Genomic DNA, 16,200 nt, shown 5'->3' with positions numbered 1-16,200 from the left:
AAGGTGGGGTTGCATTCTTGCATATCCTGCCTCCAGTCCTTCTCCTCATGCCTGACCGTGCTGCATGCCCGGGGCCAACATGTACGGTGTGTACAACCACCTCAAATCGCTAAAGTTGCAGCCACATTAACAGCTAAGGATCAGGCCACAAGCATAACTTGTATAGAAGGAGAAGACCTTCCCATACACATTCTTACAACATTGGTCTTTTCAACCTTGGACTTTTTCTGCCCCTATGGTGTCTAGTCATGATATGGGCACCTGGTACAGTGCCTTTGTACAGTGGTCCCACTCATATGCCTGACAAAGGAATCAATCTAGCTGTTGGGTATGTGGGCAACTGTCCCCCTCTAACTTATCAGGATTGGCATGGTGGGTATCACCACTCCAGGGAGAGGATTGAACAGCCCTAAAGTGGAGCGCCGGGGTGCCTCAGTGGGTTAAGCATTTGACTCTTGGTTTTGGCTCAGGTCATGATCTCACAATTCATGGGTTCAAGGTCTGCATCATGCTCTGTCAGTGCAGAGCCTGCTTAGGATTCTCTCTCTCCCCCCTATATGTCTCTTCCCCACTGGCTTTCTCTGCCTTTCTGTCTCTCACAACAAATAAACTTAAATTAAAAAAAAAAGAAAAGCCCTAAAGTTACGCATGAAGGAAGAGCAAACTGGGACTAGTGTTCCTAATTTATCTGATCTTACCAATACTGATCCAAAAACCTTGACTGTGACACACACTATCCATAATGTTGGGTGTGGGTATTCTTTTTTTTTTTTTTAATTAATCCACCTATTAAACTGCTGACCAGAAGGGCCCTGAAAACACCACTAGCAGAGCCGTGGGTGGCTGTGTTCCATTTGGGACAGGTTTGTGTAGCTCACCTGGGTTATGGACATTTGAACACCAAGGAACTCTTACACTGGGAACAGAAAAATCACTCTAAATAAAACCAGCCCAGACAGACTAGATGAGAACTATATAGTCATTCTCTCATTTCAAAGGGTAGTGGCTGGCTTGGCACTGACTGGTATGGCCTCTCAGGTATTCATTGGGTAGCCCCGAATGGAACCCCATGGCTATATAGCACAAACCTTTGGCCATGGGTTTCACCTGGATGTTTGGGTCACTACATCTGGGTTTTCCCTGGACACAGGGGAGAATCCACCCAACAGTAACAAAAACTGTCAACTTTCCTCTCAAGGCACTTTTAGTTTTCTACTGATATAATAACTTGGCCACCATCTTTGTCCCCTCCATGGGCCTACAGGGTGCTGTAGCACACATAGAAACCCCTGCTAAATTCACCCAAGAAGCCTTAAATGATAGCCATCAAAACCTGTCTTTACTGAACCCTAAAATGTCTCCAATGAGAAAAGTTGTGCTCCCAAACAAGAGGACTTGGAACATCATTACTGCCTCACAAGGTGGCATTTCTCCATTCTCCAAACAAAATGAGTCTGCTGATGTGTCATCATTATTAATTCACATGAAACTACAAACACTCTGAACCCCTGCCTAGGGGACTTAAATCAAGGGTCTAAAGCATGAGGCTTTCATTAAAAAAAAATTGTTACTTATTTAAAAAATCATCATCTCAATCTATGTTTTTTCTGTTGTATGTTCCTATATTGTTGCTGTGGTTTCTGCCCCCATGCAGCCAGACAGCCCTGAGACTAGCCACCTCCCACTAATAAAACCTCTTGTTAACCGTTCAACATACACTGTAAGAGAGGGGCACATGGAAGATTTTAAGAGCCAGTCAGGAGAGAGATTGTCAGAGGAGGTCATCAAGAGGCCTTGACCGCAGGTTGACCCGTGGGCCACACCTAGGCAGCCAGGCTCCTAAACCCCTCCTCTGTCCTTGAAATATACATTCTGCCCGCCACTGCCGTTCCCACAGTGGGAGCCTTTTTAAGGATGCAGCTTTGAAAGAGCAATGTGTGGTTAAGGCTATCTGAAGAGAATATCAGGTGAACCCAGTTAAGGCTTCTAAACAAACTTTCAAGATTCTGGTGTGGAGATCTACTTGTCATGTAGCCGCCTAGGACCAGCTTTGTACGTGAGTTCCCTTGCTTATTAAGTGGCAACCTACCTGTCTGGAGGGGCCGGCTCTCTCTTTCTTCTGTCTCTCCTTGGCCTCTGAATGGAAGCAGTTTCAGATTGCACCAGGAAGCCCCCAGGTTTGTGAACCAGCACTTCACTTTTATGCTGCCGGATAGGAGTTTTTTATTTGTGTGCTCCAGTATATCAAAAATAACCTGAATCTCAGAGAACCGAAGTGACTTGGCTGAGGTGAAATAGCAGTGTCAGATCCGAGGCCTGAAATCTGATTTCCTCCCGTTCAATATCATGTTCTTTCCAGTTTTTCCTCAGTGTTAAGAAGAATATTAAGTATAAACCTTCAGGGCTCTAAACACTTAAAAAGGTGCATCCCAGAATGACAACTGACAGTGAGATCTAGGTTCAGTCTCAAATATAATTTTGAAAAGGAGGTCTTGTAGAAATTAGACTAACTTGCAGGGACATGCCATCCTTCACTTGGGCCATATGTAGCAAATATATATATATATATATTTTAAGATTGTCTTTATGTGTGCCAAACATTCCATACTACTGAGAGCTATTACACAGATTTCTAGCCTAATTGGTTTGTATGACAAGAGATTGTGATTTAACTTTCTCATATATTTGGAAGAGAAGCTTTTCCTTTTGTGAATATCCTGCAAATCTCACAAAACCAGCCAAGCCTGGACATCCAGGAGCTTATTTCCTGAACTCCATGGTTCAATAAAGATGCCTGTCCTACAGTTATTGTTGAGAGCCCTCCCCCCCAAAATATGTCTTATATCGGTTGAAGTTTGACACAGATGAGCACATAGCAGCTTGCCGAAAATGACACCCTTTTTATCCTTCATTTTATTTTTCTTCTTAAATCAGACCACACAAAGGATCATTTGGTTAGAGCAGATTCTCATCAGCAGATTTCAGAACTGCTTGGGAAATTGTCAGAGAGGACAAGTCACCACCAATGTGAGTGTCACAGCATGTGCTGGATAAGCAGCCTTCTTTTCTCCAGGTGGCATTGGGGCCCTGGGCTATGTTCTCTGAAGTTCATTAGCTACCTGGCTGAGACCTTATATTTAGTTAACTGGAGCACCTTTTCGTTGGTCCGTCCATGAGTGAGCCAGAAGTGTCAGCTCTGTGGATTGCAAGTAGCTTCTCGGCTCCCCCAGTCACTCAGCAGAGCCTCTTGATGTTACGTGAACATGCTCACGCCAACAGAGGATAGCAGAGACTTAGGTTTGAAGTTCTCGCTTAGGAGAGAAAGAGGAAGTTCCCTCCTTGCTTACCCTCCTGCCCCTCCCCCTGCTACATATTTAACCACACATTTTCCCCATTAAATCAGAATTGATGAAACCTATAGAAATGTAGCAGTGTTTGAAAATTGAAAAGCACATTGAAACATAACAATATTGTTGACTATACAAGGCAATTTCTTCAAATCGCGTAATGATGTGATGTATGTGGTTAGCCGTATCTACGCAGGAAGTGGTTTTATTTTAAAGTTTTTGTGCTCACCCCCACCCCCCGCCTTTTTTTTTTTTTTTTTTCGTACTGAAATTAAGCAGCATCCAACACAGGCCTACTCTTACGACATGTGACTTTACTGTTTTCCGTTTTTGTTGAAAGAGTCATTAACAGTTGGAAGTTGATGGCAGTTTCAATAACAAGTGATCACCGAGAAAAGGTAAGTAAATTATAACTTTATATTGAACGTGGAATTTAAAGTTGAAAATGTTTGGTGGTGTCCTGCACTCTTGTGTGAACAGACAAATATTTCTATAAAAACGTGTTTTCACCTGTAATTAAAACATCTGTTTGTTTCCTTTGGTGTAGAAATTTTTTTTAATATTTGCAACTGCCAAGTTCAAAAGTCCTTTAAAAGATATTACATTGGAATCATTTGCTGAGGTTTTGTACTAAACTGTTAGACAGAATAAGGTATAATTTTAGTTTGAAAGTGCTTTTAAAAATGACTACTAGAGAAAACATGGGACTTTGCATCTTTAACTGATGGTTTTACAAAAATATGTACTATCAGGATCCAGATAACTAAGGAGAAAAAGGCACTTTGTAACGATAAAAAATAACCTGAGTTGCAGCATGGAAGTTATCCACTATAAAGTGTTGTGTTAAAGTTAGCATTAGAAACCTTTGCAAAGTTGTAGTTTATTAAATGTGTGGTTTATTAAATAACTATTAAAATGCAGGAAAGTTTTAAAATGCAAAAGAAAGCTCTCTCTTACGACACTTGAATATTTTATTTTTTTCCCCTACATTTTATTTAAGATATAGGGTGAAATGAGGGCAAGTTTCTATTTCATAAGCAAAATTCTCTGTTTAAAAAAGTCATAGCTGACTTTATCGAAGGTTACTTTTGGGAAAGAGGGCAAATTAGGGATATATTTTTGTTATTCATATAATTACATAATTTTCTTTCTTCGAAGTTTTCCAAAATAATAACCTTAGAAATGAAAAGGATTTGTTAATCATAAAGTGACAAGAACTTATCTTTTATACTGACTTCTTCCTTCTACAAAATGTCTTTGTGTTCTGTAACATGTGTACAAAAATATAAAGTGCTGCTAATCTCAGAGACAAATACCTAAAATAAATCCAAGTGTCAATTTTTGAAAAAATTTTAATAAAAGCTCGAGATACGATACACTCTCCCCTAATATTATTTTTATTGTGCTGTTGAAGGGGGGAAGTGATGGCCCCACAACACCTATTTTTTTGTGTTATTAAAAAATGGTTACGCAGTTGATAAGTGGCAACAATTCTTTTCTTTTATTATCTTTTACTGCAAGACGCATACAAATGTTTTTTGATATGGTCAATTTAGTAGGAAATTATTAGGCACACCAGTACACTCTATTTTAAGACCTCTTCAGTTGTCAATACTGGGACTAGTTACTTGTTGACTATTAAAAGGATCACAGAAAAATGGAGATTAGGACTTGGTGTTCAATACATCTTTTATTGTTAGAGTATAAGGAAAAAAGGAGACCCTGGTAATATGTATTTGCTTTGATATTCTGATTAGCTTTTCAATTTGTTACATTTCCACACAATGGAAAGCATTATTTAAATCTGTCTTCAATATTATGGTTCTGAACCTCTGCATCTGCAAAAGCTGTGTAATTCAGATAGTTTTGGTTGATATGTTATTACTTTATTTCATTTTATTATAAAAGAACATCATATGAATAAACATATGTAGTACTTACATATTAGCAAGAGCGCATGCACAGAAGTGTTTGGCACTGAAAAAATGTCCACTGCAGTTTTTTAAAACATTTCATATTTGTAAAAGCCAAATTCTTTGTAAGGCGATTGTTTCTTACAGAAATTGTCAAATTAAACTATAAATATTTATGGTGAATGTATGAAACTAAGAATGAAATAATTGTAGCTTATTATGGATTTATAAAGAGCAACAATTAGAGATTATAGACATAAAGTAAGATACTCTCAAAATTATTTCTAAAATCAAGTAATGCGTTGTCTCTTGAATATACAAAACCTTTTTTTAAATTTTTATTATTTTTTTAAGTTTATTTATTTTTGAGAGAGAGGGAGAGACAGAGGCAGAGACAGAGCACAAGTTGGGGTGGGGGAGAAAGGGAGGGAGACAGAATCTGAACCAGGCTCCAGGCTCTAAGCAGTCAGCACAGAGCCCAACGTGGGGCTTGAACTCACAGACTGGAGAGATCACGACCTGAGCTGAAGTCAAACACCCAACTGACTAATCCACCCAGGCGTCCCTTGAATATATAAAATCTTAAAGGTAGTCACTTAAAATGAGGTGCTATAGGTTACTATACGTTTACACATTTTAAGTGAATAAATAAGAAACACATTTTGATAAAATGAAACAATGCGGAGAATCTCATTTGGAAAGTAATTTCAAAACTGATTTATTAAAAGTATATCATGTTTTTCCACTTGGGGCCAGCATTCAACAAAATTCAGAAAGGAGACTTTTTTTCTATGATATTTCCTCCTTTTATTCTTTTTCGATGCATTGTCTTAAAGTGGCCTGATCTGTCCCTAATTTAGGGTCCCCCAGCCTTGGTTCCTAGAAGGACAGAACACATTTGGCTCCTTCCATCCCACTCCCATTGTCCCTAAAACTTACTCATCCGATTTCTCAGCACTTAGGGCATATGATAAAGATAGTCCTTGCTTACAGGAGAGCTTTGTTTCTTTTTACTTCTTAGTTAGGCCTCCCATCTCTTTTCTGGTATAATTTTATTTATTATTATTTTTTAATGTTTATTGATTTTTGAGAGAGATAGAGACACAGAGGGTGAACGGGGGAGGGGCAGAGGGGGAGGCAGACACAGAATCCGAAGCAGGCTCCAGGCTCTGAGCTGTCAGCACAGAGACCAATGCAGGGCTCGAACTCAGGAGCGGTAAGATCATGACCTGAGCCGAAGCTGGACGCTTAACTGACTGAGCCACCCAGGCACCCCTGGTATAATTTTAATAAAGTGTTTTAACAGAAAGGATCTAAAAGAACAGCTACATGTTAAGGANCAGGAAGTGTTTTTATTTTAAAGTGTTTGTGCTCCCCCCCCCCCCCCGCCTTTTTTTTTTTTTCTTCAGTACTGAAATTAAGCAGCATCCAACACAGGCCTACTCTTACGACATGTGACTTTACTGTTTTCCGTTTTTGTTGAAAGAGTCATTAACAGTTGGAAGTTGATGGCAGTTTCAATAACAAGTGATCACCGAGAAAAGGTAAGTAAATTATAACTTTATATTGAACGTGGAATTTAAAGTTGAAAATGTTTGGTGGTGTCCTGCACTCTTGTGTGAACAGACAAATATTTCTATAAAAACGTGTTTTCACCTGTAATTAAAACATCTGTTTGTTTCCTTTGGTGTAGAAATTTTTTTTAATATTTGCAACTGCCAAGTTCAAAAGTCCTTTAAAAGATATTACATTGGAATCATTTGCTGAGGTTTTGTACTAAACTGTTAGACAGAATAAGGTATAATTTTAGTTTGAAAGTGCTTTTAAAAATGACTACTAGAGAAAACATGGGACTTTGCATCTTTAACTGATGGTTTTACAAAAATATGTACTATCAGGATCCAGATAACTAAGGAGAAAAAGGCACTTTGTAACGATAAAAAATAACCTGAGTTGCAGCATGGAAGTTATCCACTATAAAGTGTTGTGTTAAAGTTAGCATTAGAAACCTTTGCAAAGTTGTAGTTTATTAAATGTGTGGTTTATTAAATAACTATTAAAATGCAGGAAAGTTTTAAAATGCAAAAGAAAGCTCTCTCTTACGACACTTGAATATTTTATTTTTTTCCCCTACATTTTATTTAAGATATAGGGTGAAATGAGGGCAAGTTTCTATTTCATAAGCAAAATTCTCTGTTTAAAAAAGTCATAGCTGACTTTATCGAAGGTTACTTTTGGGAAAGAGGGCAAATTAGGGATATATTTTTGTTATTCATATAATTACATAATTTTCTTTCTTCGAAGTTTTCCAAAATAATAACCTTAGAAATGAAAAGGATTTGTTAATCATAAAGTGACAAGAACTTATCTTTTATACTGACTTCTTCCTTCTACAAAATGTCTTTGTGTTCTGTAACATGTGTACAAAAATATAAAGTGCTGCTAATCTCAGAGACAAATACCTAAAATAAATCCAAGTGTCAATTTTTGAAAAAATTTTAATAAAAGCTCGAGATACGATACACTCTCCCCTAATATTATTTTTATTGTGCTGTTGAAGGGGGGAAGTGATGGCCCCACAACACCTATTTTTTTGTGTTATTAAAAAATGGTTACGCAGTTGATAAGTGGCAACAATTCTTTTCTTTTATTATCTTTTACTGCAAGACGCATACAAATGTTTTTTGATATGGTCAATTTAGTAGGAAATTATTAGGCACACCAGTACACTCTATTTTAAGACCTCTTCAGTTGTCAATACTGGGACTAGTTACTTGTTGACTATTAAAAGGATCACAGAAAAATGGAGATTAGGACTTGGTGTTCAATACATCTTTTATTGTTAGAGTATAAGGAAAAAAGGAGACCCTGGTAATATGTATTTGCTTTGATATTCTGATTAGCTTTTCAATTTGTTACATTTCCACACAATGGAAAGCATTATTTAAATCTGTCTTCAATATTATGGTTCTGAACCTCTGCATCTGCAAAAGCTGTGTAATTCAGATAGTTTTGGTTGATATGTTATTACTTTATTTCATTTTATTATAAAAGAACATCATATGAATAAACATATGTAGTACTTACATATTAGCAAGAGCGCATGCACAGAAGTGTTTGGCACTGAAAAAATGTCCACTGCAGTTTTTTAAAACATTTCATATTTGTAAAAGCCAAATTCTTTGTAAGGCGATTGTTTCTTACAGAAATTGTCAAATTAAACTATAAATATTTATGGTGAATGTATGAAACTAAGAATGAAATAATTGTAGCTTATTATGGATTTATAAAGAGCAACAATTAGAGATTATAGACATAAAGTAAGATACTCTCAAAATTATTTCTAAAATCAAGTAATGCGTTGTCTCTTGAATATACAAAACCTTTTTTTAAATTTTTATTATTTTTTTAAGTTTATTTATTTTTGAGAGAGAGGGAGAGACAGAGGCAGAGACAGAGCACAAGTTGGGGTGGGGGAGAAAGGGAGGGAGACAGAATCTGAACCAGGCTCCAGGCTCTAAGCAGTCAGCACAGAGCCCAACGTGGGGCTTGAACTCACAGACTGGAGAGATCACGACCTGAGCTGAAGTCAAACACCCAACTGACTAATCCACCCAGGCGTCCCTTGAATATATAAAATCTTAAAGGTAGTCACTTAAAATGAGGTGCTATAGGTTACTATACGTTTACACATTTTAAGTGAATAAATAAGAAACACATTTTGATAAAATGAAACAATGCGGAGAATCTCATTTGGAAAGTAATTTCAAAACTGATTTATTAAAAGTATATCATGTTTTTCCACTTGGGGCCAGCATTCAACAAAATTCAGAAAGGAGACTTTTTTTCTATGATATTTCCTCCTTTTATTCTTTTTCGATGCATTGTCTTAAAGTGGCCTGATCTGTCCCTAATTTAGGGTCCCCCAGCCTTGGTTCCTAGAAGGACAGAACACATTTGGCTCCTTCCATCCCACTCCCATTGTCCCTAAAACTTACTCATCCGATTTCTCAGCACTTAGGGCATATGATAAAGATAGTCCTTGCTTACAGGAGAGCTTTGTTTCTTTTTACTTCTTAGTTAGGCCTCCCATCTCTTTTCTGGTATAATTTTATTTATTATTATTTTTTAATGTTTATTGATTTTTGAGAGAGATAGAGACACAGAGGGTGAACGGGGGAGGGGCAGAGGGGGAGGCAGACACAGAATCCGAAGCAGGCTCCAGGCTCTGAGCTGTCAGCACAGAGACCAATGCAGGGCTCGAACTCAGGAGCGGTAAGATCATGACCTGAGCCGAAGCTGGACGCTTAACTGACTGAGCCACCCAGGCACCCCTGGTATAATTTTAATAAAGTGTTTTAACAGAAAGGATCTAAAAGAACAGCTACATGTTAAGGACTTTAGTTAAGCAAAAAGAATAATACCATGGCAAATAGTTGGGGGGAAATAATTTAGCAGAAATGTGCCCATTTCTATAATGTATTCCTATACAAATATACACCATCTTATAATGGCTGAAAATAAATTGTACTACATCTTAAGATTGTTTTGATATTCCCATACACTTAGAAAATATTTAACATAATCAGTAGTTTAGTATATATGTATATTTAAAATCATTTAATATTCTGAATTTAAATCTTTGGGTACCAGAAGCATATTTTTTGCACACACAACAAATATTATATAGCTAGACTTTAAAATATACTTATAAATATTCTACATTTCAACTTGAAGTTGACAATGACTTTATTTTCAGATGGATTTGAATTAATATTAGCTTAGGCACCAGAGATAAGCATTAATTTGTAGAATCGAAAAATCCAAGGAAAGCAAAGTCAGGCATGGTGGGATCCAGGATCTCACACAGGATAATTAAGATTGGGTTTTATTTTCTTTATTACTTAGCTCTTTTTTTTTTTTTAAATATCTTTCCCCACTGTGCTATAAGCCCTCTCTAACAGAAGCTTACAGAGTTGACAAGAAAGCTTTAGGTTTACATTTGACCTTTCGGACCCTGTTGCAGAAGACTGGCTTTCACCTATCACCATAGTGAAGGTCTCAGACTGAGATCTGATTGGACTGAATTTTGCCACATGACCATAGTGAAGCTAATCATAGGCTCTAAGACCCGCACCCCATGAGTGACTGGACCAGACCACAGGCCTTCTCTTGCATCGAGGAGCTGCCTGAGCCAGCAATACATGTACTCTTAGCTGAACGGAAGGGTCTTCACATAGAGAAACAAAAATGCTTTCCTCAGAAGAAAGGTGACTACTACACAGCCACTTATGGTCACATTTAAAAACACTACTCATTCTCCACACTTCATAATCAGACAGATATACAGTATCAGTTTAAAGGTAGATCTGAATGAAGCATTTCAATTAAACTGAATTTTAAAGTATTTTTCAAGAAGTACCTCATATGTGAAAACCTGTCTCACAATATTTTTCTTCTAAAAGTCTATAATCTAGTGGGATTATTAAGTTAACAGTTATAATACAAGTGAAATGTGGCAAGTACCTTAAACATATATAAAGAATGTTCTATTAGGATTCAGAAATCTGTGAACCATTTTTGTATTTCTGTTATTTACCAAGCAATTAAGTAGAGAATTTCCAGTTGTGACATCATTTTGATTATGTCCTATCAGAGAAATCAGGACAGTTTGGGAGGAAAGATTTGTAGTAGCTTTCAGAGAGAGTTAGGATTCAGAGTTTGGGGACAGGAAGGGGATGTGCCCGGGCACAAAACGTCAGAGGAAGAGTGAATTGTCTAGTTTTGTTAGCTACTAGTAATAGGAGGTAAGGCCACAAAGACAGTTTGAGATCCTGATAGGACTGGCCTGCTGAACAGATCATGACTAAGGGGTATAAAGAACAATAGTATCATTAAGCAGGGAAAATACATATTTGAATGCCTACATTTCATATCTAGATGGGTGGTCCAGCATCAGGGCTTATTTATTTCTTCCATGTATCTCCCTGTTGGTGACATACTCTTCAGGGCAGTTTACAGAAATGGTTGCCATCAGTGAAGGTAGATATTCCTGTAACATCAGATGCTGGCTCCCCTCTCCAGGTGCCTTCAAGTTCTTATATGGGCTGTGGTTATAAAGATTTTTTTTTCAGTTTATGAAAGTATTTTTGATTTTTGTTTTCTTTTGTTTGTTTTAAATTTAAGAAGAGATGTTGGAGCATAATGTATCAAAATTGGAATAAAACCTAAATATAAAACTTTTAGAAAAAAAATCTTTATTATGTTCTCATTTCCATATACCCCTATTCACCTCTGCTATCATCCAGTAGACTACCACTTTTCACAGTTTTTTTAAATTTTCACAGTTTTTAATGCAAAAAGCACATATGCATATATAAATATATATAACATGTGCATACACCCTCCTTTATTTTATTAAAGGAAACACACATACCCTTCCACTTTGCTTTTCTCTTAGTAATATCTCAGACATATTTCCATCATGAAAATAAAAAACTGTTTAAGTCTCTCTCTCTCTCTCTCTCTCTCTCTCTCTCTCAATATTCTCTCAGTATTTCACTGTGTGGATGTACCATACTTAATTTATTAAGAGTCAGTGTCTTCAGTTTTTGCCACTGCAATGAATGTGTTAATGAAATTGTGTCCTGTTTGAAATGTATCTGTGGGATGAATTTCCAGGGATACTGTTGATTTATAATCCAAGAGATAAAGTAATTTTGATATTTATTGCCAAACTATCCTTCAGGTTATTATAACTTTTCAAACTTCCATCAGCACTTAGTGAGAATTCTGGTAGAAGGTCTATGGTTTTCCAATGGATTGTGTTGCCAAACATTTTGGGTTTTGCTAAACCATAGAAAATTGTATCTCCATATAGTTTTATTGATACTTCTGTTGTTATATTGTTGTTGTTTTTAAAAGATTAAAAGTCTAATTGTTTATCTTAATAAGATAGTATATCGTTTCTCAATTGTATAATTAAGGACCAAAAGCATTAGTGAATTTCAAGCCTTAAAAGAAGTAAGAACTTAGGGATAGCCTATGTAAAATACACTTTTTATAAAGCTTCGAATAAGTAGTAGTTAAAAAGGGATGAAACATGAATGTTGAAGTGAAGGGGAAGAGAAAAGGAATGGAAATAAAGGAAACAAAGGAAATATGTATATCTAGAAATGCGACTAAGACAGATGGGTGTAATCAGTAGATAAATTAACCTGAAAAAGAAGGAAGAGCATTTTAATGAGTGTATATGCAGATGATGGGATATAAAGATGCAATGATTAGAGGACGTGGAGGAAATACATGCTTCATGGTTTCTATTTCCTCTGAAATTGTAGGAAAGCTCATCTGATGAGAGGAGATATATATGGAATGCTAAAGAATAAGCAGAATATCTTATTTTTAAAATTGGCTTATTGATTACACAGAATATTATTGTAGGTTTTAAAGTTGATTTTCTCTTTTGGTGGGCATCAGGCCAATTCGATTGAATTCCATAAATAATTTTGAACTCTAAGTACATTGCACAGGGCAAGGAATTATTGGGGGCACAAAGAATCACTGTGCCAATGCAAACTTTGTAAGTAGTTTAGTGAACAAACACAAGAATTTAACTATGGATCTATGTGTATAAATGCAATGCTATAGAAATAACACAGAACATTTTATTGTCAGAGTTTCAGATGCATTTTGCCAAATCCAATGGTCATTTACATGTCTTCATATTATTTATTTTCTGAGCTACATGTGATGCAATTGAACATTCCTCCCCTCTTAAACCTCTCTCTTCATTTGACTTTTGGTATGTTTCATTCCTTCAGTTTTTCTACAACCTAACTGGATGCTCTTTCTCTGTCCCCTTTGATAAATCTTCATCATTCAACTCCCTAAATATTGGAATACCTTGCATTCAGTCTTCAGATTTTTATCTTTTTAGTCTTAGCTCTAGTCTTCTAAGTTTATTCCTCCTAGGTGAATCTCTTTTGGTACCATGAGTTAAAATATTATCTCCCTTTTAATTAGAACTCAAAATCAGAATTTGTTTCTTGGTACTAAAACTATTAGTGCAACTGGATACTCATCATCTTCACTTGAATCTCTCATAGATGTTTCCAAATGAGGATGTTCAAAACTAACCTCTTAATTACTCCTTGCTTGCCCCCAACTTGCTTATTCCCTATTTTTATCCATCTCAGTCAATGGATTCACCACCATTCACCTATCTGTTTGGGACAATAAACTAGAATTACCATCAATTATACTCTTTCCCACACATTTCCTGCCCCAAGCCACATTCATACCATCAACAATAACTAAAGCCTATAAAATATTGATTTAGCTTCCATGGTCTTGTTTACTTAACTTTTCTCAGTAGTGCCTCTTGAAAAGTTAAATATTCTTTTCACGCTAATTGTTCTTTATTTTTTGTGTTTTGGTTGGTATAATGACTTTTCCTCAAAAAAGCTGCTAAATGAATACACTTCATTTGTGATCTTAGTAACATCACAATTTTAGATTAAACCATAGTCATCAGTTCACTTTCTGATTTCAGGTCAGAGAAAAACAATGGAGCAATTTTGATTTGCACATGTAAGAATGAACTCAAGAAGGTTTAAGAGGTAGCAACTTCTAGAATGTTCCAGTCAGGTTTTTTCAGTCCTAAAGATGTTTTTCTGTACTAGTAATTGATTAATTAAGAATCCTCTGTGGGCAAGAAAACCGGAAGCCTTACAATTTTATGCAGATAAAAAGGAAATGTAATAAATAAAAGAAACATTTTTATTTTACATTTTATGTACAATTTATTTTTTTATCAAATTGTTGCTTTAAAAATTGTTTTCTATCAAATGTTGCATGAACCATTTTTTAAATCTATTCATATATTTTTGTGTTTATAAATGTTGTTTGTGTATCTTGAGCTTTTATTTTACAACTTTGTCTTAGCAGGAATTAATGAGACATGAAGCAAGGGATTAATGTATATTGAAATATCCCAAGTTCAGTTACCTCCTATCGCTTCTACCACTGTTACTACAGAATCTTCTTGATTCATCTCCCTGCTTCTACTTTTCATACCGTAGTAATTTCCCAAGAAATAGCCAAAGTGGCCTTAAGACTTACATCCTACAATTTTCCCAGTTAAAGAATTCCAAATGACTTTCTGTTTCAAATTAATTCAGGGTCTCCTTTCATGACTTGCAAGTCCCTCTCTTTCCCATTACTTTGCTTTCATTTCTCTAAATAGAATTTTGATTTAGCTCCCATGATCTTGTTTACTTAACTTCTCTCAGTAGTGCCTCGTGAAAAGTTAAATATTTTTTTCACAGTAATTGTTCTTTATTTTTTGTGTTTTCGTTGGTATAATGACTTTTCCTCAAAAAAGCTGCTAAATGAATACACTACAATGTGTGATATGTAGTAACATCACAATTTTAGATTAAACCATACTCATCAATTCACTTTCTGATTTCAAGTCAGACAAATCAGAAAGAGAAATATGGGGAATTATTTTTTTTTCAACTTGTTTAGTGGCTAGACTCAACTTGAACAATCATCTAAGCATATTGACCTTGTCTGTTTAGTTGCTACTGGATATACAGAACCTAGAACAATTGTCGGCATGTAATAAACACTCAGTGAGTATTTTATTAGTGAAATAATAAATGATAAAAAAGTTGACTCTGGACTCTAGAATCAGGAAAAGCTTTCTGGAGATTTATGAACTTCTCCTGGGTCTGAAAAAATAGGATAAATTTAGGGGAAGAGAAGCTGAAACATATTTCAAACAAATGACATCTGATAGGTATGTTTTGAGTAACCTTGCAGGAATGAAAGTTTGTATTGAAATCTTGGATTCATTATATACTGTAGTGCATTTTTGAAACTCAGAAGAAATAACTCACTATCTGAAAACATACTTCCATTAACAGATGGAAAACACCAATCACTTCTAAGCATTTAAATTTTAAGCTATTTTAATAAAACTATGGTATTAGAATTATTAGAATTGAATAATTGTATGCTAATTTAAACTAATTTCTTAGAAACTTAGAGAACTTTTCATTTTTGTGTCTACTGATATAAGACTACACTTAGAATCACACAAGGTATCTGTTGAAAAGAGTTCTGAAAGGTAGAATGCTCAGGAAATTGGGTGCTGAGTCAAGGGGAAATTTTTTTCTACTAATTTATCTTTCTGAATTAGTTAATTTTGTACTAGAATATAAAGGCTAGAATCTGAGCTATGGAATCCTTTATTCATTTGGCACTAGGAAACCAAATAACTTGAGTCTCCATATAATATTATCTATTCATACTGTATGCTTGTCCCAAGAGAAGTGGGATATAGAAGGGAAAATGAGTGTTGATCACCCCAGTAATGTCTCCAACATTGTGGTAGGTAGTATGGTGTTACAAAATAGAGACAATATTTTCTCCTTCTCAAGATGCTTACAGTAGCATGTGGCATTCATCAATACAAAAATTAGAGTGGGATTGTTAATAGGAATCATCACAGCTATGATTACAATATGTATAATGCATATTATGTATCAGGTGCTTTACCTACCTCATAGCATTTAATATTCACAAAAATCACATAAAGAAGTTACCATTCCCACTTTAAAGATAAGAAAGTTAAGGGTAAGTGGGCAAGTGCCCATATTTACAGAGCTATTTGGCAGAGTGTGTCATGGTTTATAAGCATATCTGGGTTAAATCCATGACTAGGCAAAATCCATGTTATTTTCACTATGCCATGCTATAATTTCTAATCCTAGTAAGTGTCAATACTTAAACAATGCTGGGCTTCATGCATGAGGCCCTAAAGTCTGAAAGGGTCTAAAAGGACCCCGCTTTGTTTGCTGTCTACAACAATGCCATCTGTGGGAAACCTGTTTCTTGTTGGCTGCATATATTGCCTTCTGTAGAGATGTTAT

General features: G+C 35.8%; 1 protein-coding gene across 1 annotated transcript in view; it reads left to right on the top strand.

Moving 5' to 3' along the window:
• Nucleotides 1–6,684: 6,684 nt before the first annotated feature.
• Nucleotides 6,685–16,200, top strand: part of ARHGAP15 (Rho GTPase activating protein 15) — a 623,791-nt gene continuing 614,275 nt past the window's right edge. Inside the window, exon 1 of the mRNA XM_077767808.1 lies at nucleotides 6,685–6,804. The gene's annotated coding sequence lies outside the window, so the exon portion shown is untranslated. The remainder of the gene's footprint in view (nucleotides 6,805–16,200) is intronic.

Source organism: Crocuta crocuta, unplaced genomic scaffold, assembly GCF_008692635.1.
Source record: "Crocuta crocuta isolate KB4526 unplaced genomic scaffold, BGI_CrCroc_1.0 scaffold154, whole genome shotgun sequence".
NCBI classification, from domain to species: Eukaryota; Metazoa; Chordata; class Mammalia; order Carnivora; family Hyaenidae; genus Crocuta; species Crocuta crocuta.
This window is presented reverse-complemented; position numbering and strand designations above follow the sequence as displayed.